The sequence below is a fragment of the Homarus americanus genome, unplaced genomic scaffold (assembly GCF_018991925.1).
Source record: "Homarus americanus isolate GMGI-L3 unplaced genomic scaffold, GMGI_Hamer_2.0 scaffold24694, whole genome shotgun sequence".
Lineage (NCBI taxonomy): Eukaryota > Metazoa > Arthropoda > Malacostraca > Decapoda > Nephropidae > Homarus > Homarus americanus.
The window spans coordinates 7697314-7723668 of record NW_024732780.1 but is presented as its reverse complement, the minus strand read 5'-3'; the positions used below and the strand labels follow the sequence as shown (position 1 = coordinate 7723668).

At 45.9% G+C, this 26355-nt stretch overlaps 1 protein-coding gene across 1 annotated transcript in view; it reads right to left on the bottom strand.

Annotated features, from left to right (window-relative positions):
* The window catches only part of LOC121869031, a 110377-nt gene that overhangs the window by 77551 nt on the left and 6471 nt on the right, over positions 1-26355 (bottom strand). The gene's annotated exons all lie outside the window — the stretch shown is intronic.

Below are 26355 nucleotides of genomic sequence, written 5' to 3'. Positions count from 1 at the left end.
GAGAGAGAGAGAGAGAGAGAGAGAGCCACATCACCATTAAGAGAAGCCACAATGTTAGCAGCACCACACACGGTCAATTGAGGAAAACACTGAAGAGCTTCCTGAGTCAGTCACACACACACACACACAAAACAGAGACCAACAGTGCTTAGGCCAGGTAAGGGTTGTGGCCAAGATAACCTAACCTAACCCACCAGTGAGATATAGGACACCCCTAGATAACAGCCCTCTACAGCCCACCACCCACCTCCCCCTCTACAGCCCACCACCCACCTCCCCCTCTACAGCCCACCACCCACCTTCCCCTCTACAGCCCATCACCCACCTTCCCCTTGTCCAGTCCTCGGGGTCAGTGGGTAACCGCAACCAGTTACTTCCTCTGGTGTACTCTCTCTCTCTCTCTCTCTCAACAGGTGTCGGGTGCCCTATATACACAGTGCCTTAGAAAGCTGTACACAAACAAAGCTTAAGTACTGTTCCTGGAGTGAGAATGTTCTGTATTACAAGCAATATTATCCTCATTACCTTCTATCCTCACAGACACAACTGAATACATCAACAAAATCCCCACGACGAGTGTATATACTGTACAGTTATTTGAGACCACTAACACAGCCAAAATATATACCGGAATTAGTGATTTTTGGTGGGGGGCTTTGAACTAACCCCTCCTTACCCCCTCATCACCTCACTTAGCCCCCCGCCCCTCCCCCATCACCTCACACAGCCCTCCTCTCCTCATCACCTCACTAAGCCCCCCCATCACCTCTCAGACCTCTAGCCCCACACTGTACCCACCACCACTATCCCTCTCTCACCTCCTTATGGTTGCCTGTGGTTAGAGGGGGGGAGAGGTGAGGTGAGGGGAGCGAAGGGAAGATACTGCTACAAGAGAGAGCCAAGACTCATGGTTGGGACATCGTAAGCTACAATACATACAGAAGAATACGAGAGGAAATAAAAACAAGATCTCTGGAACAAAGCAACCTTAAATGGGCCGAAATAGTTGAACAACTCTCACATACATACAACGGCCCAGGAGAGTTCTGGCGTCGAGTTAAGAGACTGAAAGGTTGCAGCCGTAACGAGTCATCATATATAACTGACCACGCAGGAAGTAAAATATATGACGACCAAGACAAAGAACCAATATTCAGGGACATATGGAGGAACATCTTCCGAATCACAAATGAAGAGAACAGGGGATTTGATGGTACCCACGAGGAGCTCGTCCTTGATGAACTCCAGGGCCAGACAGACCGCACTCAGCCTTCCCCTGAAATCATATGGGAGGATCTGAGAGTGGACAGCCCACTGTCCAAACAAATCACCTCGGAAGAACTCAACACAGCCATCTCCAATACCAAAAATAAAGCCCCTGGCTATTCAGGCATCACCAAGGAGATCCTCAGCCACATAAACAACCCGGCCATGGACAGACTGAGAACCACAATGAACGCTTGCCTGGCCTCGGGTTACTTCCCAACTAAATTCAAAGAGGCCATTATTACCCTAACACCAAAACAAGGAAAGAACTCCGCCGTCCCACTAAACTACAGACCGATCTCCCTCCTCGAAGTACCTGGAAAAATCCTAGAAAAAATCATCAATAACCGTCTGAGAAATCACCTGGAAACAACAAACAGAGTCAACTGCAAACAATTCGGGTTCAGGAAAGGGAAGTCCACCACAACAGCGATAGCCCTGGCATGTGAAAACAGCCAGAGCCACAGCGAGTGGTAGACAATGTAATCTAACTCTCCGGGATGTAGCGAAGGCATTTGACAAACTCTGGCACGACGGTCTAAAATATAAGATCCTCCAACTCGGACTTCCCACCAACATTGAAAAGCTGCTTTGCAACTTTCTTGACGGCAGAAATGCCAGACTGAGGTAAGGACAACACACAGGAGAGACCTTCCCACTCATGAGCGGAGTCCCTCAGGGCAGCGTCCTCTCTCCCACCCTATATATTATCTGCACAAGAGACACCCCGCCTCCCACTAGAATAGGTAACGAAGATATTATGTATGCAGATGACATCACTCAAATAACAACACATCAAGGAAAATCGCGAGAGTTACAGGTCGACAACACCAGGCGGGAATTAGAAAGGGTAAATAATTACGAAAAACAATGGAAAATCCAAACCAGTCTCCCGAAATTCACAGTGATACCCTTATGCAGAAGGAAAACCCATCCATTAGTAACAAATAATGCCCAGATAGAATACAAAAGCAGAGGCCCCCTCCTGGGCCTGCATATATCCACGACAGGTTACTCCCATCATGTCCACACCAGGAAGGAAAAGGCAAGAAGAGAGCTGAGAAAACTATGCCACTTTAAAGCGCTTCCTGAGAAAATAAAACTCCGCCTGGTGACATCATTTATCACACCGATATTAACTTACCCAGCAGTACCTCTTCATACTATGAGCACCACTCAAATATTAAAATTACAGGTGGTTCAAAATGAAGCCCTAAGATTCATCACAGGTGAGAGATACCCCTTCACCAGAATCACAGCCGAGATACATAGAGACCTGAGAATAAAACCCATCAACCAGCAGCTGCATACCCTGGCCAGCAGAATCTGGCAAAAGATAGAACGATCAGAGCAAGAACTCCTTCAAAGACTCCCACCAGATAACGACAACAACCATACATGGTTCCCAAAAAGTTACCAAATCTCAAAAGGTCCATTACCACCCCCGATCTACACGGCCAGGCAATAGACAACCTCCCTAGACCAGCATCCGCCAGAAGGGTCGGCGGAATATGATATAAGGCCCTCAAAACACCCATATATGTGACAGGGTAGGATGTCTAGTGCCTGTACCGACAGACAATAACTAACCCATGACACAACCCCAACACACTATTAGCTTAGCTAGGCAGTCAGCCCGCCCTCTCTTACCTCCTCCTAAATTTCTTCAATTTTCGAACTATAACTTCCTTCCCCCACCTCTCATCTTTCACCCCTCCTTTCTCTACAAAAAAAAAGGAACAGCCAACCCTCTCCAACCTTCTAAAGTTCACCCAGTTTATAAAAAAAAATCTGGGGACAAAGGTCTTTTCAAGAATTGCCGCCCCCATATCAGTCCTCCCAGCCTTAAGGAGAAGCTAGCACGTAGTAGACTAAATTCCTACTGCAATGACAATAACAACTTTACAGACTCCCAGTTTGTATTTAGAGCTAGAAGGTCGACTGAGAGTGCTCTGCTATCCTTTACTAATGACATCTTAAATTCCTTTGATGACAGTCAGTTCACTGTCGGTATATTCTTGGATCTCTAAAGCCTTTGATACAGTCGACCACACCGTCCTCTTGTCAAAGCTTGAACATTACGGCGTTAGGGGCCTATCCCACAATTGGTTGACCTCATATCTACCCAACAGGAAGCAGTATGTCTGCTATAATAATCATCAATCTGACTCCTCATCAATCATCTATGGCGTCCCTCAAGGCTCCAGTCTCGGCCCTGTACTGTTCTTGTTGTACATAAAGGATATAGTTCACTCCAGCACACTCGTAAAATACAACTTAAAATTTGCTAAATTGAAAAGGTTAAAATTCGAAGATATTAACACCTACTGCTGTGCCCGCTTTGTTTACAAATCTATCAATCACTTGATTGACAATAATTATTTCCAGTTCCGGAATAATCAGAGATACAACTTAAGACACCCAGAGCTAAGACCACCCCCCATGCGCTCCTCTCAGTCCCAGTATCACGGTGTGAAGGTGTGGAACAACTTACCCCCACCCATCCCAGCAAAGACTATGCTCCCTTCCTTTAAATCTCTTAAAAATTATCTATTGCATAAGTATTAATATTTTTGTAACACCTACTTAATATTCTTACTTTTATTGTACCACCAAAACCATTATATCATATATTATCACGTGGATAGATAGAAATAACCATTGCAATAATCTTTGTGAACTCAGCTACATCTGGTACAGGCCAACTACTTGACCTGTCATACTCAATCAACCCCAAGAGGTCTACCAGCCCCAAGGTGCATTAACCTAGTGGGCTCACAGGATCGCCTGATGACACGGAGTTAGCCATCCATCACCCATCTAGTGGTTGACCTTGGTTACTCTCGTCAACAGGTGCACTTCAGGCTCTCAACTGGCTCAGTCATGTTAATACTGTTATTAATATCCACTCTGTATCTGTGTTCTTGTGGCTCAATAAACTGTTTCAATCTCTCTCTCTCTCTCTCTCTCTCTCTCTCTCTCTCTCTCTCTCTGTGGACCAGTGATAACACAACATAACACCCACCTGGACCAGTGATAACACAACATAACACCCACCTGGACCAGTGATAACACAACATAACACCCACCTGGACCAGTGATAATAAAGCCACAGGTAAAAGTCACAACTTACCTGAAACAGAAAAATATATTTATTAGTTTTTTCAATTAATTAAACCTAAATAGTAATAACTTCAAGTTGCAGTAAAATGAGAACTAATTTTATGTAACTAAATATATATGTATTAGTCTCTGTCGAATGTATTAATTGATCCTTTATATATATATATATATATATATATATATATATATATATATATATATATATATATATATATATATATATATATATGTATTTATTTCATGTAGATCCACAATGAAAACGTGGATAAGATAAATCTTGATAAAATCACACGGGGAAAGGGAAACAGCGAAGCACCTTAGCTTTCGTCTTTATTCAAGACATCTTCAGTAGTCAGGAATCGATCCCTGGACCTCTGTGTGTGAACAGGGATCGCTACCACGGCGCCACAAGGACAACAAAAGTAATCCTAGGCTTTGTTTTATTCAACACAAAAACTGTTCATTGCCTTGTTAAGCAACGTGAACCTCCATTGGGATTACCCGTGCCAACTATGTGGTCGAAGTAACATTTTACTGAATCCGGCTACGAAACACGAGGATATATATATACACACGTTGGGATAACATGGGGGCCGTACAAAGGCCTGGACAAAACCCCTTCAGCTAAAATGCAATATAGGTTAGGTTAGGTTAGGTTAGGTTAGTGCCCCAGCTGCCATGGCTTCTGAGGTGAACAGTTAATAGTTATCTCACTCACCTCCATCTCTCAGTTCCTTACCCTACGATGCATAACCTGAACAATCCTAGCCTCGCCAAACGTAACCTAACCTAACCTAACCTATCCTAGCCTATCCTAAGCCTGACAGACGTGTACGACATACACTGGTTACAGTCACAGCACACATAAGGTACAGTGTTCATTAGTCTGCCACACAAGGGTGAACATCATGTGGTCTTAATGTACGGTAAGGTGGTTCACCAACACACACAGTCATCAGAAAATACAATTAAGTAATATATGTTTGGCTTGCCAGGTACAGTACATAAATAATTACTTAACTCCATCTAAATTATATTAAAAAGATAATTAGTTTTCATATAACCAAACATATACTGTATATAATTACTTAATCCCATCCAATTACTGTATATTAAAAATATAACTAATTCCTATATAACTAAACATATATAATTACTTAACCTCATCTCGTAATATTAAAAATAACTCATGACAACAAACAAGTGAGGCAGGAGAGAGAGAACATCAGGAGCATGGCAGCTCCTGTCGAGAGTTACTACCACTCTCTATCATCCATGAATCTATCCAGCCTTCTTTTGAAACTTTCCAGCGTTCCAGCACTTACTACAAAGTTGCTAAGCTTGTTCCACTCGTCCACCACCCTATTTGTGAACCAGTTTCTTCCTATCTCCCTCCTAAACCTAAACTTATCCAACTTAAATCCGTTGCTCCGAGTCCTATCCTGCTCGGATATTATAAGAACTTTATCTATATCGCCTTTATTGATTCCTTTCACCCACTTAAATACTTCGATCATATCTCCCCGCACTCTTCGTCTTTCTAGGGAATGCAAGTTTAGTTTCTTTAACCTATCTTGATATGGAAGGTTCCTAAGTCCCGGAATCATTTTCGTCATTCTTCGCTGCACCGACTCCAGTGAATTGATATCCATTCTATAATAGGGGCACCAGAACTGAACTGAATAATCGAGGTGCGGCCTGACTAGCAGTGGGGGGGAGGGGGGGTTCCCCTCCACAGGGTGGTGTAATGCGTCTAGTGTGGCAGCATTATGTTAGTGTTAAGGTGTAAGCACGGCTTGCCAGTACACAGCCTCTTCACCATCAAGACTCCTACTGCGCCTCCCCAGGCCAGACCACAAGGGGATCTCTCACCAGTATAACAAAGGTGTGTTTTAACTTAAGTTGCTCGAGGGGGGAGGGACCTGTAAGACTACACACAACAACCCTTACTGCGCCCAGTACTGTTGTTGCCGGCCCACACCACACCCAACACTAAACTGTGTACAGTACAAGGCTACGGGAGTTAACCTTAAACGAAAAATCTGCGGTGGAGCCCCGCATCAGGCACACATGACTACAGAGCTCCAACAAGACCGTAAAGGCGATGTAGGCGGATGAGGTGACCACCATACTACACGCAGCTCATCCAGCTCATCATACATCGAGTTAGCCCGACTGCATACCGCGGCAAACTAACGCTAGTGCCGGAAAGACGATGCCCCTCCATCAGTAGATGATAATAATAATGTATGCCCCTCGAGATCGAGGATAGCCGTCACTACGACCCCCTAAGCGTGAACTTGCCTGTAGTTTCACCCTGCCCGAGGATCGAACCCGGGTCCAATCGCTTGCGAGGCAAGCATGCTGACCATTACACCACAGGTCCCGCACTAGATGTAGCCCCCCACATGTGCAACATCTGTGATCGTCTCTGCCGGTCCCGTATCGGCCTCTTTAGTCACCTTAGAACTCACCAATGAAGGTGACATCCTTAATAAATCAAATCATTGTCTCACAGTTGTATGATCGTCATACTCGATTCCGATTCACAGCAAAGTAATAGTGTGTGTGTGTGTGTGTGTGTGTGTGTGTGTGTTACGAGGCTGCCTTGAGCAGTATGTATGTATCTATGTATGTGAAGGGAGTATCAGAGTGGCTGGAGTCAGTGATCAAGGGAGATAATAAAACTTGAGGAATCAATACTGCTAACACAGGAGGAGGAGGAGGCAGCTCACGTGGGCTAGCAGAGGAGGAGGCAGGAGGAGGAGGCAGCTCACGTGTGGGCTAGCAGAGGAGGAGGAGGCAGCTCACGTGGGCTAGCAGAGGAGGAGGAGGCAGCTCACGTGGGCTAGCAGAGGAGGAGGAGGCAGCTCACGTGGGCTAGCAGAGCAGAGGAGGAGGCAGCTCACGTGGGCTAGCAGAGGAGGAGGAGGCAGCTCACGTGGGCTAGCAGAGGAGGAGGAGGCAGCTCACGTGGGCTAGCAGAGGAGGAGGAGGCAGCTCACGTGGGCTAGCAGAGGAAGGGAACTAACCAGCTAGAGAGTAACCCAGCTAGTTTATTGAGCACCCCACTTCACATCCCACATACAAGGTGAAGCTCAGAAGCTTTACTGAGCCCAAGAAGGAACCAAGTTAATTTACGGGCACCTGAGGACCCACAGGTTAGGTTAGGTTAGGACTGTCTCTAGGCTAGGGGAAGGAGGAGTGCAAATTAAGATTCTTTAACGAGGCTGTCCTGTAGGAGCCAATAGATCCGCTGCAGTTTCCCCCAGTCTTAGGTTCTGTACACTGTTGAGAACAAACAGTACTGTACAGGTGTTTATATAGGCAAGCTGCTACAACCACTACCTGAGTCACCACACATCACCACAACACTCATCACATCACCACATCACTCATCACATCACCACACATCACCACACATCACACCACCACCACTCATCCCCCTAATCCAGTAGTGTGTCTTAGTGTGGGAGGTAACGACATAGGGAGGTTAGGAGTGAGGATCTTTTCAAGAGGTATAGGGAGGCGCTGGGGAGGGTTAGAGACAGGGGAGGGATCCCGATAGTATGTGGTGTCTTGCCTAGAAGAGGGGTTGGTCGTGAATGGCTGTCCAGGGCAATTGCTATAAATTGCTGACTGGAAAAACATTGTGCAAACAATGGTTGGGCATTCATTGATAGCTGGCAACGACTACCTGTATAGTCGTGACGGAGTACACTTGTCTCGCGCGGGGGTAAAGACGTTGTCTGCATCCCTGGAGCGTGAAATTGTCACTCCGAAGGGGGGGTTTCGCCAGTAGAGAGGGGTCGGGGAAAGTGGGAGTAAAAAAACAAGCAGGTCCTGGGAAGTAAAATTGGTTACTCAGGACAAGGGGTAAAACAGGACCAGGGAAGAGTAGGTTTAAATGTATACTATACAAACAGTAGGAGCGTTAGAAATAAAATAGACTTGCTGAGAGCGGTTGTATGTACCGAGAATGTAGACGTCATAGCGATCAACAAAACTTGGATGAATCTCGCGAGCAAAAACTTTTTATCAGAGTACCACAAAGAAGGGTACAACCTTTTTCACAAGGGCAGGGAAGGTAGGAGGGGTCGCACTCTTCATCAGGGATTTAAGTTGGATAAGTTTAGGTTTAGGAGGGAGATAGGAAGGAACTGGTTCACAAATAGGGTGGTGGACGAGTGGAACAAGCTTAGCAACTTTGTAGTAAGTGCTGGAACGCTGGAAAGTTTTAAGAGGCTAGATAGATTCATGGATGATAGAGAGTGGTAGTAACTCTCGACAGGGGCTGCCATGCACAGGCCAACCATCCTATTGCACACTCCTTATGTTCTTATTACTATGTTATCACACCACACATCACCACACTACCGCACCATACCACATCACACCACACATCACATCACCACACTACCGCACCACACACTACCGCACCATACCACACACTACCACACCATACCACATCACCACACTACCGCACCACACCATACACGTTAGAGACACACATCACCTCACAAGACTCACCACCAAGCACTATTATCTAGCTTCTTTTCAACATCTTTTACCAGATGTCCTGATAACCGCCACAAGATAACTTCAGGTTATCAGGTATGTTACCTTATACTTCTCTACTAAATAAACTAATGAGATAATTGTTGTGACCAGGTGACCACAACACACAGGTAAACCAGATAACATAACCTACCTCACCTGTGGTCTGTATGTAGCACACATCTGTACCAGTAATGATACACATACACAGCCTGTATCACTTATACATAAACGTAAGAATGGAGGAAACTGCAGCGGGCCATACTGGGCAGTCCCATTTACACTCAACCCCTATGGCTCACATATCCATCCAACCTATGTTTGAAGCTATTCAGCGTATTCGAGTTAATGATGATGCTTGGTAACTTGTTCCATTCATCCACTACTCTGTTTCCAAACCAGTGTTTACCTATTTCGCGCCTAAATCTAAATTTCTCTAATTTAAAACCATTATTACGAGTTCGCTACTGGTTGGATAGTTTGAGTACTTTTGTTATATCACCTTAGTTTAACCCTGACTTCCATTTATACACCTCTATCATGTCGCCCCTCGCTCTACGTCTCTCGAGGGAGTGCAAATTAAGATGCTTTAACCTGTCTCTATACTCAAGGTTCCTAATGCCCGGGATTAGTCTTGTCATTCTCCTCTGAATTCTTTCTAGGAATTCTATATCCATTCTGTAATACGGTGACCAGGAACCGCATAATCCAAGTGAGGTCTCACAAGCGCAAGAAATAGTTTTAGGATGACCTCGCTGGTCTTGTAACTAACACTCCTTTATATGAACCCAAGTACTTTATTAGCCTTGTTTCGAGCAAATACACATTGTTTACTTGGCTTAAGATTCCTACTTATCATTACTCCTAAATCTTTCTCACAATCGGATTTCTCAATAACATCGTTGTTCATCTGGTCTCTGGTTACTCTGTTTACATCTCCTAGACTACAGTAAGTACTTACATTTGTCCATTGAATTTCATCTGCCATTTTTCAGACCATTCGAAAAATTGGTTTAGATCTTCCCGTATCACATATTTTAAACCAACACACATACACAACTAACAGGTGTACCGTATATTAATATAGACACTAGGCAGTCCATATATACACGCGGACTTCAATATTTAAATATCTCACTAGTCAGGCATCGTTTATTTTATTTTTATTTATTTATTTATTGGGCACTCCCCTACATCCTTGTGTAAGGTGAAGCGTTTACAGCGCCCAACAGGGAAGCATGCTAAGTTCATGCTTGCCTTTATGTCTCATGAGTTAAGGGCGTAGAAGCCTGAAGAGTCAGAGGTTTATGTCATCAAGTTATTGGAAGCTCCAACAACTTGTCCCTGAATACGAATTCGCAACTTTCGACTCACACCAGGTACCTACTTTACTGCTAGGTGAACAGGGACTAATGGGGGCTAGGAAGTAAGTCCACACAACTTCCACCGGCCCGGGAATCGAACCCGTGACATCTCGCTTGCGAGGCAAGAACAGTACCGCTTCTACCACCGATCCCCCCGTCAAGCATCGTCTTATTCTTCAACAAAGCCTAAGATAACCTTTTGTTGCCCTTGTGGAGCCGTGGTAGTCATCCCTGTTCACACGCTGAGGCCTAGGGTTCGATTCCTGACTAGTGAGAAGACTCTCACTTTGGCCAGGTCGGGGTAAATACACACGTCCTGTACACGACACACTCAGGACAAACACGCGGTCACCCTCCCCCACATCACATTGTTTATCATTATTTTCACCGTGGCAAAAGGCGACTCACTAGCTGGCGGCCTCTGTGTTGCTAATATATACCTTATGTGTGTGTGTGTTATGGGTCAGTGTTTATAACCCCTCCCGGCCACAACCCCTGATAACCCAGGTCACAGTTCACCCACCACCATCTCCTTCACCCGCCACCACCACTACCCCTCACCCACCACCACCACTACCACCATCCCTCACCTACCACCACTACCAACATCCCTCACCTACCACCACTGCCACCATCCCTCACCTACCACCACTACCACCATCTCCCACACCCACTACCACCATTCCTCACCTACCACCACTACCACCATCTCCCTCACCCACCACCATTACAACAACCTAACCTACCTGGCTGTGTTGAGTTAGTTGACCAGCAACTCTATACGGCATTCAGTGACCTGCCTCACAGTCAATATCTGCGACTGTTGTTAGTTTTAGGGCCGAAGCTCTCGTTCCCCTGAGGTAGAGCAAAGTCGACCTAAGGAGAGAGAAGGACAGTCGACATCTCATCCAGGCTGTGAGGGAATTACTACACCACGTCAAGTCCCTCATCACACCATCTGTGAGGGAATTACTACACCACGTGAGGTCCCTCATAACACCATCTGTGAGGGAATTACTACACCACGTGAGGCCCCTCATAACACCATCTGTGAGGGGGTTACTACACCACGTGAGGCCCCTCATAACACCATCTGTGAGGTAATTACTACACCACGAGGCCCCTCATAACACCATCTGTGAGGGAGTTACCATACGCCAGGTCCCTCATAACACCATCGTGAGGAATTACTAATAATTCACGCCAGGTCCTCTATAACACCATCTACAGAGGGAATTACTACATTCACGTGAAGTCCCCCATAACACCACCTGTGAGGGAATTACTACACCACGTGGTCCCTCATAACATCATCTGCGAGGGAATTACTACACCACGTGAGGCCCCCTCATAACACCATCTGTGAGGTAATTACACCACGTGAGGTCCCCCATAACACCACCTGTGAGGGAATTACTACACCACGTGGTCCCTCATAACACCACCTGTGAGGGAATTACTACACCACGTGGTCCCTCATAACATCATCTGCGAGGGAATTACTACTCCACGTCAGGTCCCTCATAACACTATCTGAGGGAACTACTACACCACGTGAGGTCCCTCCTAGCACCATCTGGGAGGGAGTTACTACACTACGCCAGGTCCTCTATAACACCATCTGTGAGGGTTATTTACACGCCAGATCCCTCATAACACCATTCAGAGGGAGTTACTACACCACGCCAGGTCCCTCATAACACCATCTGTGAGGGGATTACTTACACCACGCCAGGTCCCTTATAACACCATCTAGAGGGAGCATTTACACCACGAGGCCTCATAACACTATCTGTGAGGGAGTTACTACACCACGCCAGGTCCCTCATAACACCATCTGTGAGGGAATTACTACACCACGTGAGGTCCCTCATAACACCATCTGTGAGGGAATTACTACACCACGCCAGGTCCCTCATAACACCATCTGTGAGAGAATTACTACACCACGCCAGGTCCCTCATAACACCATCTGAGGGAATTACTACACCACGCCAGGTCCCTCATAACACCATCTGTGAGGGAATTACTACACCACGTGGGGCCCCCCATAACACCATCTGTGAGGAATTACCACGCCACGCCAGGTCCCTCATAACACCATCTGTGAGGGAATTACTACACCACGCCAGGTCCCTCATAACACCATCTGAGGGAATTACTACACCACGTGGAGGTCCCTCATAACACCATCTGTGAGGGGATTACTACACCACGCCAGGTCCCTCATAACACCATCTGTGAGGGAGTTATTACACGCCAGATCCCTCATAACACCATCTGTGAGGGAGTTACTACACCACGCCAGGTCCCTCATAACACCATCTGCGAGGGAATTACTACACCACGCCAGGTCCCTCATAACACCATCTGAGGGGGAATTACTACACCACGTGAGGCCCCTCATAACACCATCTGCGAGGGAATTACTACACCACGCCAGGTCCCTCATAACAATATTAAAAGAATATTAAAAGAATGTAGAGATGAGTTGAGTAATCCATTAGCAGTTTTATTTAATAAGTCATTAGAATCGGGCCTAGTGCCAGAAGCTTGGAAACTTGCAAATGTAGTTGCGATTTTCAAAAAGGTGATAAATCAATAGCATCAAATTACCTTCCCATTAGTCTCACGTCAATCATAGGCAAGTTGCTAGAGTCAATTATTGCTACAAAAATCAGAAGCCACCTTGAAACATTCAACTTAATTCATTCTTCTCAGCACGGGTTCACCCAGGGACGTTCTTGTCTCACAAATTTGCTTAGCTTTTTCTCAGAAGTATTTGAAGCGGTAGATAATGATAAGTCATATGATATAATATATTTAGATTTCAGTAAAGCATTCGATAGAGTCCCTCATGAGAGATTGATAAGGAAGGTAGAAGCACATGGAATAGGTGGATCATTATTAAAATGGATTAGGTCATGGTTAACTGGCAGGAAACAAAGAGTCAGCATAAATGGATTTAAGTCAGACTGGGGTGCGGTCAAAAGCGGAGTTCCCCAGGGATCTGTATTAGGCCCCCTGCTGTTTGTTATATTCGTTAATGATCTTGATTTAGGTATAACTAGTAGGTTTAGTAAATTTGCAGATGATACCAAAATGGGGAGAGTGATAAATTCAGACAGTGACTTTGAACACCTTCAAAGAGATCTAGATACCTTACATGAGTGGTCAGTAGAATGGCAAATGAATTTTAATACTGATAAATGCAAGGTACTACAGATAGGGAAGACGAATACAAACGTTAAGTATAAACTAGGTAACACGGAAATAGAAAACTCAGATTGTGATAAAGATCTAGGTGTATTTGTTAGCAACGACTTGAAACCTAGAAAACAATGTATTAGCGTTCGCAACAAGGCAAACAGGATTCTTGGGTTCATATCTAGGAGTGTGAGTAACAGAACTGCTGACGTTATCTTGAAACTTTACCTAGCATTAGTGAGGCCACACATGGATTATGCGGTTCAATTCTGGTGTCCTTATTATAGAATGGACATAGATTCTTTGGAGAGAGTACAAAGAAGAATGACAAAAATGATCCATAATATTAGAAACCTTCCATATGAAGAAAGACTGAAAAGCTTAGGCTTGCATTCATTAGAGAGGCGTAGAGTTAGGGGAGATATGATAGAGGTGTTCAAGTGGGTAAGTGGGATTAACAAGGGTAAAATGGAAGATGTTCTGAAGCTCAGTAATAACGAAATAACTAGAACAAATGGCTTTAAATTAGATAAATTCCGATTCAGAAAGGATATAGGCAAGCACTGGTTTGGTAATAGAGTTGTGGATATGTGGAATAGGCTACCGAGTGCTATAGTAGGATCGGGGACGCTAGGGAGCTTCAAGACGAAGTTGGATAGGCACATGGAAGTGCTGGGATGGGTGTGAAAGGGATCTGCCCTGTATGGGCCAGTCGGCCTCCTGCAGTATCCCACTTTCTTATGTTCTTATGTTCTTAACTCCCACACCACGTGAGTTCCTCCTAACACCATCTGCGAGGGAATTACTACACCACGCCAGGTCCCTCATAACACCATCAGAGGGAACTACTACACCACGTGAGTTCCTCCTAACACCATCTGGGAGGGAGTTACTACACTACGAGTTTGCTGTTCAACACCTACATTAATCTGTATGTTCACTGTATGTTCCTTTACCTTTCTCTAATGAAGGCTTTTGTTAAACCACCAATGTATGTAATAAGTCATTTATGTCCAATGTATATTTTCAGCCTTCGGGCTGCAGAACTTTTTCAATAAACCGTTAATTATTATTATTATTATTATTATAACTTCTGGGTTGCTGCTTCTGTTCGGATAACACCTCCTCGAGTCTGGCGTAGAAACATCTTGCACTTGGTCCCATCCCGCTAGAGGTTGTGAAGCTGCCTTGGTCCACCACTACTACCACATCTCCCTCACCCACCACCATTACTACCACTACCTCCCTCCCCCACCACCCTCTCCTTCACCCAACAAGGCCTATTCCTCCCCACCAACCAGGGTGTCTGGCAAGGTCTTGTAAACAAACATTTCAGTAACACTCTCTCTCTCTCTCTCAGTTTATGTCACCTAAAGATCAATCAACCTAACACTATTTGGGGGGAACGAGGTTAGGTTAGGTTTGTGTGATCATTCTCCGGGTGTTCGGGTAAAAATACACGCTAGTAAGAAGGTGTGTCAGGTAAGAGAGCTCACCTGTAGACCCAGCCTCAGGTGGTGGTGGCGAGCGTTGAAGTCACTAATCAGCCTCCGCCTGTCAGGTGTGGAGGCCCAGATTACACCTCGGACAGCTAGTTTATTGTGCACCCCTGGTATCCTGTGTGAGATGCAGCGTTTACAGCGGCCAACAGGGAAGGATGCGGGGTTTGGACACTATCTATCCTTAACAGGTAATAAAGCAGCGCCGCCACAATACTTTATAAAGCTGAAAGTAACCCCCGTCCTATAGAGGGGTTCTCAAACTTCTTTCAACCAGGGACCCCTTATACACCATGACACATACAAATATTGTCAATAATCAGAGAATAAATCAGGCCAAAGCATTTGTTCATTTCAACCCAAATCCAAAATATCCTGCCAATTGGGGTCGCCAAATCTCTCACAAACGTTAAACGCTCTATTTCTCAAACACTTTTAGCGGACCCCTGGGAGTCAGCGGACCCCTGGGAGTCAGCGGACCCCTGGGAGTCAGCGGACCCCTGGGAGTCAGCGGACCCCTGGACCCCAGTTTGAGAATCACTGTGGGGTTAGTGTGTGTGTGTAGAGGGGAGCCACACTAACACGGTCAAGTTACACTGAGAGAAGGGGGGTGGAGGGGAGGAGGTAATTGCCTTGTTTGTGAGGACCTACGAGCTATGGGGTATAGCCACACAGTTTACACCTTGCCTTAGATGGTGTTTTCAGATTTGCCCAGCGAGGGAGCTAGTTTATTGTGCACCCCGTTACATCCTGAGCAAGGCGAAGCGCAACAGTGCTTACAGCGGCCAACAGGGAAGCGATGTTTGCCTCCTTAACTCATGCACTAAGGCCATAAGTGCCTGAAGGGCCATGGGTTATGTGGTGGGGGGAGGGGGGGGGGTACATCTGTTTATGGCAAGGCGTGGCAAGTCACAAATAAGTCAAGTACCAGCCAGGACGTCTGGAGGAGGAGGAGGAGGGATGTTTGGTCAGGAGGAAGGGGTGTTGGTGACGGCTGGGGAGTGTGGCGCGGTGGGGGTTGGAGGAGGCTCAGAGGCATTGACAATATTAAGTGACAAAACACTAGTGTGAGTGTGATGACGTGTCAAGTACCAGTGTCAAGTACCTGTGTCAAGTACCAGTGTCAAGTACCACTGTCAAGTACCTGTGTCAAGAACCAGTGTCAAGGACCAGTGTCAAGTACCTGTGTCAAGAACCAGTGTCACCTGTGTCAAGAACCAGTGTCAAGTACCTGAGTCAAGTACCTGTGTCAAGAACCAGTGTCAAGTACCAGTGTCAAGTTTTTTTTACATAAACGAACTAGATACTGGGATCAGCAGTGACATAAGCAAGTTTGCGGATGACACCAAAATAGGGCGGCAGATTAATTCAGGGCAGGATGCAAATGCATTACAGGTGGATCTAAATAAACTGCAGGGGTGGTCTGAAAAATGGCAAATGAAATTCAACACCAGCAAGTGCAGCGTACTTAATATTGGAAGAACAAATACTGATAATGTATACAGCCTTAACAACATCAACCTAGAGAAGTAGACTTGTGAAAGAGACCTAGGGGTACTAGTAAGCCCAGACCTACGGCCTAGAAAACAGTGCATTAATGTTCAAAATAAGGCAAACAGAGTATTGGGTTTTATATCTAGAAGTGTAAGTAATAAGAGTGCAGGGGTCTTATTGCAACTATATCTTGCGCTAGTCAGGCCGCACCTCGATTATGCGGTTCAGTTCTGGTGCCCCTATTATAGAATGGATATAAATTCACTAGAGTCGGTGCAGCGAAGAATGACAAGAATGATTCCGGGACTTAGGAACCTTCCATATCAAGATAGGTTAAGGAAACTAAACTTGCATTCCCTAGAAAGACGAAGAGTGCGGGGAGATATGATAGAAGTATTTAAGTGGGTGAAAGGAATCAATAAAGGGGATATAGATAAAGTTCTTATAATATCCGAGCAGGATAGGACTCGGAGCAACGGATTCAAGTTGGATAAGTTTAGGTTTAGGAGGGAGATAGGAAGAAACTGGTTCACAAATAGGGTGGTGGACGAGTGGAACAAGCTTAGCAACTTTGTAGTAAGTGCTGGAACGCTGGAAAGTTTCAAAAGGAGGCTAGGTAGATTCATGGATGATAGAGTGGTAGTAACTCTCGACAGGAGCTGCCATGCACAGGCCAACCGGCCTATTGCAGACTCCTTATGTTCTTATGTGTAGCGACGAGGAGGTCGAGAGGTTGGTAGAGGACGTCCTTCCTGACGGAGATTCGTCGTCCACGAGCACACTGCCCGACAGACTGCCACAGAGTGAATGTTTATATTAGAGAAACAACACTGTCCTCACTCGCTGATTTGTGAGTCAATCAGAACGTTGTGGCGGGACACCTGACTATACACACACACACACTGTTGAAGGTGTGGTCACTCCTTCAGATAGGAGAGGGAGGACCCCCCACAACCCACACCTTATGACCCAAACACTTCACATCCCAAGCCCCACAACCCACAGCATACACCCCACACAACCCACTCCCCCCCCCCACAAAGAAATCGAGGTGGTGGGCGGTAAGAGGTCCATTAACGTAGGTGATAAGGTGTGCCAGGGATCAGCTCACACCACACTAAGAGGTCCATACACCAGCCTTCCTCGGTCCCTCGTCCTCTCCCACCCAAATAACCTAACCTAACCCCATCCCCCAAATATGTGAGGTTACGTTAGGGTAATATAGGTTAGGGTGTCTAATCTCCATGTGGTCCATAGGCATCATTCTCACCACCCCTCATAAAGACCAACACACTACACCTGTCGACAACACCTAACTGGTGGTATTGGTGATAGTGGTAACAGTGGTGGTGGTATTGGTCCCGTGCTCATGACCCCCCCTCCAGACAGTGACCACTACCAAACCTTACTCCATGTGGCCACCACTGACCACTCCTCTACCACTGTGTCTTCCTACCACAATACGGCACAATACTCATTTTATCTTCATTGTATTTACACTTTCCCTCGTGACATTTACAGGGCATTTTACGATCACCTGAAGAATCACCACCCCAGCTTGTTTCACCTGAAGATTGACCACCCTGACGCACCTTCTCACGGGACAGAAAAAATAAATGTCGAAATGATAACCGTGGTAACGTGTTGTTATTACCACCAGGCTATTTGTGCTATACTAAATGTTACATAATACTTCCTTGAGATAAATGTACAGTATATATCAGGTGCACCTCAGGCTCTCAACTGGCTCAGCCATGTTAATATTGTCATCATTATCCACTGTCAGCCATGTTAATATTGTTATCATTATCCACTGTCAGCCATGTTAATATTGTTATCATTATCCACTGTCAGCCATGTTAATATTGTTATCATTATCCACTGTCAGCCATGTTAATATTGTTATCATTATCCACTGTCAGCCATGTTAATATTGTTATCATTATCCACTGTCAGCCATGTTAATATTGTTATCATTATCCACTGTCAGCCATGTTAATATTGTTATCATTATCCACTGTCAGCCATGTTAATATTGTTATCATTATCCACTGTCAGCCATGTTAATATTGTTATCATTATCCACTGTCAGCCATGTTAATATTGTTATCATTATCCACTCTGTCAGCCATGTTAATATTGTTATCATTATCCACTGTCAGCCATGTTAATATTGTTATCATTATCCACTCTGTATCTGTGTTCTTGTGGCAAAATAAACTGTTTCAATATCAATTAACACTGTTCGTTACTGAAGCTGAAGAGTAGCGCTAATTGGTTCACTTCATGAATTAACCTAACCAACAAACACATCGTCCAGAAATACTACAACTAATACTACAAAAATATCAACTAAAAAAAATACAACTACCTTTTTCAATGGCATCCACCCTACCCCTATAGCCATACCTTCCCTACACATGTTAACTAACTATCGTAATACAGCAGTCACTACCCGAGCTGAGTCTGATGAACCATAGATCTATGCGGTATTCAGTGACTGTTGTCGGCTTTGGGGCCGATGATCTGTTTCCCCTGAAACAAAGCAAAGCAGACCTAAGCAGAGAGAAGGACAGTCGACATCTCAACCAGGCTGTAACGTGGCGGCTTCTGGGCTGCTGCTTCTGTTCATAAACACCTCAGTCAATCAGACGTAGAAACATGTTGCACTTGGCCATCCCGCCAGATGGTGTCAAGCTGCCTTGGTCCACATTCTTGTTCCTCTCTGCACACGCTGTTCTTTTCGTTCTTTTTCCTCCTGTGTGCAGCCTGGAGACAGATTACAGCGACATGCGGACGAGGGATTGCATATACTGACATAAAAAAAGGCTCGTTCTCCCTGCGTCCAGGATTCTCGAGCACTGACCTCCACCCGGGCTTTGTTGGGAGTCCTGTGGATGAAAGGCTCCCGTGCAGTGAGAGAGAGGGGGTCGGTTCCAGTGACGTCGCGGCATATCTCCTTCAACATGTTCGCTGTGAGGTCCCGTAATTCGTCGTGCCTCGTGCAAACGAGACCTTCCTTCTTTTACACAATGGCGTGGTTGATGTCGTAGGATGTTCCACACACACATGGGGCTGGCAGGCCTTCCACTGGGGCCAACAGCACCTTAGAGCAATATAATGACTTTCTATCAAACCAAAGTTGCCCAAGCCAGAGTCACAGCTCATATAAATACAGCATCAGTAACGAGCGAGTACAGTGTATGGGCCCACTCCGCCATAATGGACCACATACCGCCACCATAATGGACCACATACCGCCACCATAATGGACCACATATCGCCACCATAAGGGACCACAGACTGTGCCCCGTGACCCTGGTAGACCATATAAACACTGTCACCAAGAAGCAGTCCTCCAGCAGACCGACTCCAGCTGCTGTAGGAGACAAACCCAGTACAGTATAGTGACAGTCAGCTGCTCGTTGTACCTCGGTGAGAAGAGCAATGACACTTCACTGACATGCAATATTGAGAGTGCTTGTCGAAGGAGTGTGTGGCGAGTGACCGTCTGAGCGAGGCGGATACGAGTTAACGGGTGTCTGAAGCTCAGTCAGTGCACCATGTAAGCATATACGTACAGTAGGTGGGTGTAGCATGTGGGGGGCGACTAACGGAAGGAAGCGTGTGGTGTAGCAGAAGAGTCGGGGTCAGGGGGAGAAGCGGACCGGCACGCCTTCAACCCCAAGGCACTACCATCACTACTCTTTTCTTTTTTTTTTACTTTTAAAAAACGTGGCCTCCAGCCTCCCCCAATAGCCACACCTTCGCCGCCATTTTATTACCTTCATATTAACTATCCCAATACATAAGTAGCTACCCTAGCTGTGTTGAGTTAGTTGAGCCGTAGATCTATGCCGCCTTCAGTGACTGTTGTCGGCTTTGGGGCCGATGCTCTCGTTCCCCTGAGGCAAAGTAATGCAGACCTAAGCAGAGTGAAGGACAGTCGACATCTCATCCAGGCTGTAACATAGCTTCTGGGCTGCTGCTTCTGTTCGGAGATCACCTCCGCGAGTCTGGCGTAGAAGCATCTTGCACTTGGTCCCATCCCACCAGAGGTTGTGAACACCAGAGGAGTGAAGCTGCCTTGATCAACGTTCTGAATTCTCTCTCCATATGCCTAACCTAACCACACACACACACACTGTACATACATACATCACCCAGGGGAAAGGGAGGGGGGCTAATCTTCAGGTGATCTCCGAAACTTAACCCATCAGGACACCAACCAATCACAACAATGGATAACGTCACACAACAGGTAGCCAAGACTAATGGGTCACTGTTGGGGAGGTGTTGAGGCACTTGAGTCACCCCCCCCAACCTAACCCCCACGTTCTCCCCACCCCACCACCACCATGGTCTCAACACACCCCACACGTTCTCAATACCCCCTCACCCCACCCACTACGGTTAGGTTAGGTGACAGTCAGCCATCTACAGCAACAACAGTCATCCGTGCAGCTGTGGTGATTCAGCAGTTATCTCTCAACAGCGTGACTTGGGCGACGAGTGAAGACAGCCATCAGTCACAACACGGCCACAGCGGTCCCTATAGTACTGGACCAGCGGGGCACGGCATTACTTGGGGTGTTCAGCAACAAGACTCACCTCTACACACCTAGCATATGATAACTGGAACCTAAGAACATCTTCCCCCTCTCCGGCCGGGAAGAACACTCTGGTATACGTGATGTCGGCAATACTTCATAATTATTACCCTGGCGACCTCTGCTGGGTCAGGTCTTAATCTCTAAGTATGAAGGGTGGGTGTACACTTACTGTTATACGTGTTGTTCTTCTCTGGGCTGTAAGCTGTGGTCATTACACCTCCCGCCAAGGCTCCCATACCAGAGAACTGATGACACATATAGACAGTGATCATGAGCAGTAATAGCCCCTGAGGCGATAATGCAACCTCACATTTAACAAACAATATCCGCCACCTATCAGTAGAACTTCCCTCACAGGTAGTGAATGTCTGTTTTTTCTACTGGCTTGGTTTGGTCTGACAAAACTCACTATACAATTTAACAGTATTTCTCAGGATAATAGGAACAGGAATTAATACACCTTGTACTGAGTAATACAGTAAGTTCATATACAGTAGAACAGTAAGGTACAGCACATAATATACAGTACAGTACAAAATATACTGTATGATGGTTAGACCTTTGGAAAAATTACAGTAGACCTTTACAACGGCACCCTCTATCGTATCGCCCCTCACTCTACGTCTCTCGAGGGAGCGCAAATAATGATGCTTTAACCTGTCTCTGTACTCAAGGTTCCTAATGTCCGGGATTAGTCTTGTCATTCTCCTCTGGATTCTTTCTCGGGATTCTACAGTATATCCATTCTGTAATACGGTGACCAGAATTGACCTCGCTAGTCTTGTAACTATCACTCCTTTGTATGAACCCAAGTACTTTATTAGCCTTGTTTCGATTCTGTTTACATCTCCTAGACTAAGTACTTTACATTTGTCCACATTGAATTTCATCTGCCATTTTTCAGAGCACTCGAAATTTTTTTTAGATCTTCCTGTAGTTTCGCGGAGCCCTCATGATTTAATTACACGCCGTATTTTAGTGTCATCAGCAAATTTACTTATGTTGCTGTCTACACCGATATCTATGTCTTTTACGTATATAATAAATAATAAGGTCCAAGTACTGAGCCTTGGGGTATTCCACAAGTGACGTTGCCCCAATCGGATTTAGTGCCGCTAATGTTAATGCTCACTCGCTGTTTCCTGTCCTGCACCACGCCCTAATCCATTTTAGAATATCTCCTTTAATACCATGAGACTCCACTTTTCTTTTTAGTCTTTCATGGGGGACTCTGTCGAAGGCTTTGCTAAAGTCGAGATATACCACTTCATAGTTGTGCCCCGCATCCACTGATTCGAAAACAGCTGAAAAGAAGGTTAAAAATTAGTTAGACATGAACGCCCGCTTGTGAAGCCATGTTGGGAATCATTGATCAACTTGTGCTTCTCCAGGTGATTTCGAAGAGAGTTTGAAATGATTGCGCAGTAAGGGGATGGCGCAGTGAAGGCAGAGTGGTGAGGGGAGGGCGCAGTGAAGGCAGAGTGGTGAGGGAAGGGCGCAGTGAGGGGACAACACAGTAAGGAGAAAACACCACCAGCCAGGGCAGGTCCACTCCAGTACTCACCACCCCTTACGTATCACACCCAGGAACCAAGATAGAGGGTGTAGCACAGTTAATACCCTCCCCCACACTGCTGCAGGTGAGACGGGAACCTTGTCATGCACCAGCACACCCCCCCACAGTCACAGGCAGAGCTAGCATAGTGATGTACCCGTAAACCAAGAGGCCAACACACATGATCCCTCCCTCAGGCTTATTGGAGGCATTGGGAGGCTAAGTCCATCATGCCAGACACACACTTACACATGAGGCACACTTACATACACTGTTATGTATATGGAGAGATATGAGAGAGAGAGAGAGAGAGAGAGTGTGTGTGAGAGTGTGTGTGAAGGAAGTGTGAGAGAGAGAGAGAGAGAGAGAGAGAGAGAGAGAGAGAGAGAGAGAGTGTGTGTGAGAGTGTGAGAGAGTGTGAGAGAGAGAGTGTGTGTAGAGAGTGTGAGAGTGTGAGAGAGAGAGAGAGGAGAAGTGTGTGTGAGAGTGTGTGGTAAGAGAGAGAAAGAGAGTGTGAGAGAGAGAGAAGTGTGTGTGAGAGTGTGAGAGAGTGTGAGAGAGAGAGAGGTGTGTGAGAAGTAGAGGTAGAGAGAGAGAGAGTGTGTGAGAGAGAGAGAGAGAGAGAGAGAGAGAGAGAGAGAGAGTGTGTGAGAGAGACAGAGAGAGAGTGTGTGAGAGAGAGAGAGAGAGAGGATGAGAGACAGAGAGAGTGTGAGAGTATGAGAGAAAGTGTGAGAGTAAGCGAAAGGCCTTGAGAGAGAGAGAGAGATAAAAACTTTGGGATCACCTGAAGATTAAACACCATAACCTAACCTGTACGCGACCTACAGGAGATCCTGAACACCTACGCAGATTCGTATGCACACTTCGGCCTTAAGGTGAATGTACTACCCTCTCTAATGTTATCCACTTTCGGTATCTCGGCTCCCACCTGTCCACCACCTCGGATATCGATGAAGAGATTCAGCATCGAATCAGATGTGCATCTCAAGCCTTTGGCAGACTCCGTGCCCGTGTCTTCAGCTGTAGGGAGCTGAAATTATCTACAAAGTTGCACGTATATCGAGCAGTGGTCCTCCCCACCCTGCTATATGGCAGCGAGACACAGGTCACATACAGGAGGCACCTCAAGGCACTTGAAATCTTTCACCAACATAGTCTTCTTTCCATCCTCCGAGTTCGCTGGGAAGACAAGAGAACAAATGCCAGTATTCTCGCTGACACCAACTGTAGGAGCACCAAGGCTACCATTACCCAGGAACAACTACGCTGGACTGGCCATGTTACCCACATGGACGACAGTAGACTGCCAAAGCAGCTACTTTACAGTCACCTAACGAATAGTAAACGTAAGGCTGGTGGGCAACTGAAAAGGTATCAGGATAGTCTTAAGACAAACCTGAAAAAGTGCCAAATCGACCCCCTCACCTGGGAGACGATTACTCCACACCATAACGCTTGGAGGAGCACCACACTGGATGTAGCCCCCCCCACATGTGCATCTGTGGACGACTCTGCCGGTCCCGTATCGGCCTCTTTAGTCACCTCAGAACTCACCAACCTACAGAAGGTGACATTCTTAATACCTCATATCATTGTATCATAACTGGATGATTGTCACACTTTATTCCCAGTGACAGCAAAGAAGTAGTGTGTGTGTTAATATTCGATTTATGTCTGCGACGAGATTTCATTAATTGGTTAATAACCCCTGAGTACAATATCTTAACTTCTTGAGTACAATATATTCACCCATAGAGTACAATATCTTAACTTCTTGAGTACTATATCTTAACTTCTTGAGTACAATATCTTAACTTCTTGAGTACAATATCTTAACTTCTTGAGTACAATATCTTAACTTCTTGAGTACTATATCTTACCCTTTTGAGTACGATATCTTAACCCATTGAGTAGAATATCATAATAGAGTAGATTTAAAAAAAATAATAATAAAAATAGAAATTTTAATCATTGACAAAGTGATAGGGTAGGTGGGGAGGGGGGAAAACTTGACCCCCGTTGTTCTGTTTGGTTAAGTTAGGTTTAGTTCTGTTTGGTTCGGCTAGCCTATTTTTCTTATCAAAATCCTCCCCTCACCCAACACACACACACACTCTCCTCACTGGACAAACACAGCTGATAACATGGGTGTCAAGTTCCTCCCCCCACCCAACACGAGAACGACCGCCTGAGACACACAGTTCATCGCCCCGCCAGAGAAACAGCCCACGAAGAACACTGAGACACACCAACCCCCTCCCCTCTCTCTCACTCTCTCAACCAACCCATGTTAAACACACACACACACAGAGGGCGAGTCTTAAACTATCACTGACCTGTCCCACAACCCGATCATCAAGCTGGTGACACCCTCAGTAACGCTCCCTCTCTCTCAACACATATGGTACAACAAGATGGCACCGTGGATACAGACACTGCTGAGACTGTAATAAGTTAGCTCTTGTGTGTCTGTTCTGTAACCTCTTTCTACGCCTTCCCAGCCCTCACCATATGCCCCCAGCCCTTAACATCTCATCCCCAGTCCTCACTACCAAGTCTTACTGAGGACCATTCCTAGTATTTTTTATGGGGATTAGCCCACCCGGGCACAGGTCACTGACCCAAATCGGGGCCTGGGGGTGAAAATGTAATATTAATGACAAAAACCTCTGACTCTTCAGGCTTCTACGCCCCTAACTCATGAGACATAAAGGCAAGCATGAACTTAGCATGCTTCCCTGTTGGGCGCTGTAAACGCTTCTGTGCTTCACCTTACACAAGGATGTAGGGAAGTATCCATATAATAAAAAATACAAATTTTAAAATAAAAAATTAATAATAATAATAACACAGTAATAGTAATAATAATAAATTTAAAAAATTAAAAACAATATATGTACCAGTATGTTGTGTTGTTAAGAGAAACAATTGAGACCCTCCAAATGTGTGTAAATGAGGCAGAAAATCAGTCAGATCAACAACCTGGGACTTGGTCACACAGGGTCTACCATTAGACAACAACATTATGCTTCAGTATGTTCCCAGGCGGTAGTACCTCCCTGTTTGGTAGCTGCCTACTACCCCACATATACCTGCGCTGTCTCGTTTGTCACTAATACTGTAGTGTACTGTAGTCTGTCAGGCTCTACAAGGATGGAGGACTCCAAAACACTACAGAGTAATGTAACATTTACTTAGTATCAGACGGGAGGAGGGTGACGCAGGGGGAGGAGGGTGACGCAGGGGGAGGAGGGTGACGCAGGGGGAGGAGGGTGACGCAATGGGAGGAGGGTGACGACGGTGACGACGGGAGGAGGGTGACGCAGGGGGAGGAGGGTGACGCAGGGGGAGGAGGGTGACGCAGGGGGAGGAGGGTGACGCAATGGGAGGAGGGTGACGCACGGGGAGGAGGGTGACGCAGGGGGAGGGAGATATGATAGAAGAATTTAAGTGGGTGAAAGGAATCAATAAAGGCGATATAGATAAAGTTCTTATAATATCCGAGCAGGATAGGACTCGAAGCAACGGATTTACGTTGGATAAGTTTAGGTTTAGGAGGGAGATAGGAAGGAACTAGTTCACAAATAGGGCGGTGGACGAGTGGAACAAGCTTAGCAACTTTGTAGTAAGTGCTGGAACGCTGGAAAGTTTTAAAAGGAGGCTGGATAGATTCA